Source organism: Haematobia irritans, chromosome 2 (genome assembly GCF_050003625.1).
Source record: "Haematobia irritans isolate KBUSLIRL chromosome 2, ASM5000362v1, whole genome shotgun sequence".
Classification (NCBI taxonomy): Eukaryota; Metazoa; Arthropoda; class Insecta; order Diptera; family Muscidae; genus Haematobia; species Haematobia irritans.
The window spans coordinates 161,716,498-161,719,595 of record NC_134398.1 but is presented as its reverse complement, the minus strand read 5'-3'; positions in this window follow the sequence as shown (position 1 = coordinate 161,719,595).

Here is a 3,098-nt window from a genome sequence, read left to right as displayed (position 1 = left end):
AAGTGCGACCGAAATTATGCGAACAACAAGAAGAGGTATATATATGGAAGCTAAACATAATTACGAACCTATATGAACCTTTGGGCGGTAATTAGAGGGCCAGAATTAAAATTTGGGGATGGCTTTATATGGGGGACTATATACAATTATGAACCGATATGGACCAAGTTTTTTGTGATTGGGGATCGGTTTATCTGAGGGCTATTTATAACTATAGACCGATATGGACTAAGTTTCGCATGGTTGTTAGCGGCTATATACTAACACAATGTACCAAATCTCAACCGAATGTGATGAATTCTGCTCCTCCAAGAAGCATCTGGGGATCGGTTTATATGGAGGCTATATTTAATTAAGGACCGATATGGACTAATTTTTTCATGGTTGTTACTGTCCATATACTTACACCAAATAAAAAACATCAACTGAATCGGATGAAATTTGTTCCTCCTAAAGGCTCCAAAACCAAATCTTGGGATCGGTTTATATGAAGGTTATATATAATTATGGACCGATATGGATATACGAACACCAAATACAAAATTTCAACCGGATCGAATGATTTTGCTCCTCCAAGAGGCTCCGGAGGTCAAATCTGGTGATCGGTTTATATAGGGACTATATATAATTATGGACCGATATGGCGGAATTGCAATACCGGTCGACCTACATCAATAACAACTACTTATGGCAATTTTTAAGTAGATAGCTTGTTTCGATTGAAAGTTAGCGTTAGGTTAGGTTAGGTTAGGTGGCAGCCCGATGTATCAGGCTCACTTAGACTATTCAGTCCATTGTGATACCACATTGGTGAACTTCTCTCTTATCAATGAGTGCTGCCCGATTCCATGTTAAGTTCAATGACAAGGGACCTCCTTTTGATAGCCGAGTCCGAACGGCGTTCCACATTGCAGTGAAACCACTTATGGTAGAGAAGCTTTGAAACCCTCAGAAATGTCACCAGCATTACTGAGGTGGGATAATCCACCGCTGAAAAACTGCAAGGCGGGCATGCTAACCATTGCACCACGGTGGCTCCCGAAGTTAACGTTGTTTCAACAGACGACCGGACGTGGCTAGCTCGACTGAGAATTTCACCACGACCCTGAATATATACTTTATGAGGTCTTGGAGCATAATGGGCTGCCACTCACGGTTGCCACAGCTGGTAGAATTGTACCAAAAATGGTAGATTTGTTACTTTTTGGTAGATTGGTAGAATTCTTGATACTTTGGTAGATTTTACAAATTATTTCCCTCTATAGAACTAAAATTTTGAAAAAATTTTCTATAGAAATAAAATTTGAAAAATTTCCTATAGAAATAAAATTTTGCAAAATTTTCTTTAGAAATAAATTTTTGAAAAAATTTCTATAGAAGTAAAATTTTTGTAAAATTTTCTGTAGCATAACATTTTGGTAAAATTTTATATAGAAATAAAATTTTGACAAAATTCTCTATAGAAATAAAATTGCGACAAAATTTTCTATAGAAATAAAATTTTGACAAAATTTTCTATAGAAATAAAATTTTGCAAAATTTTCTATAGAAATACAATTTCGCAAAATTTTCTACAGAAATAAAATTTTGACAAAATTTTCTATAGAAATAAAATTTTGCAAAATTTTCTATAGAAATACAATTTCGCAAAATTTTCTCACAGAAATAAAATTTTGACAAAATTTTGTATAGAAATAAAATTTTGACAAAATTTTGTATAGAAATAAAATTTTGACAAAATTTCCTATAGAAATAAAATTTTGACAAAATTTTCTGTAGAAATAAAATTTCGAAAAATTTTCTATAGAAATAAAATTTTGACAACATTTTCTATAGAAATAAAATTTTTACAAAATTTTCTATAGAAATAAAATTTTGACAAAATTTTCTATAGAAATAAAATTTTGATAAAATTTTCTATAGAAATAAAATTTTGACAAAATTTTCTATAGAAATAAAATTTTGACAAAATTTCCTATAGAAATAAAATTTTGACAAAATTTTCTATAGAAATAAAATTTTGACAAAATTTCCTATAGAAATAAAATTTTGACAAAATTTCCTATAGAAATAAAATTTTGACAAAATTTCCTATAGAAATAAAATTTTGACAAAATTTTTTGTAGAAATAAAATTTCGAAAAATTTTCTATAGAAATAAAATTTTGACAAAATTTTCTATAGAAATAAAATTTTGACAAAATTTTCTATAGAAATAAAATTTTGACAAAATTTCCTATAGAAATAAAATTTTGACAAAATTTTTTGTAGAAATAAAATTTCGAAAAATTTTCTATAGAAATAAAATTTTGCAAAATTTTCTTTAGAAATAAAATTTTGACCAAATTTTCTACAGAAGTAATACTTTGACAAAATTTTCTATAGAAATAAAATTTTGACAAAATTTCCTATAGAAGTAAAATTTTGGTAAAATTTCATATAGAAATAAGATTTTGACAAAATTTTCTATAGAAATAAAATTGCGACAAAATTTTCTATAGAAATAAAATTTTGACAAGATTTTATATAGAAAAAAAATTTTGACAAAATTTCCTATAGGAATAAAATTTTGACAAAATTTCCTATAGAAATAAAATACAGAAATAAAATTTTGACAAAATTTCCTATAGAAGTAAAATTTTGACAAAATTTTCTATAGAAATAAAATTTGGAAAATTTTCATTTCTATAGAAAATTTTGACAAAATTTTCTATAGAAATAAAATTTTGGTAAAATTTCATATAGAAATAAAATTTTAACAAAATTTTCTATAGAAATAAAATTGCGACAAAATTTTCTATAGAAATAAAATTTTGACAAAATTTTCTATAAAAATGAAATTTTGACAAAATTTTTTATAGAAATAAAATTTTGACAAAATTTTCTATAGAAATAAAATTTTGACAAAATTTCCTATAGAAATAAAATTTTGACAAAATTTTTTGTAGAAATAAAATTTCGAAAAATTTTCTATAGAAATAAAATTTTGCAAAATTTTCTTTAGAAATAAAATTTTGACCAAGTTTTCTACAGAAGTAATACTGTAGAAATAAAATTTTGACAAAATTTTCTATAGAAATAAAATTTTGACAAAATTTT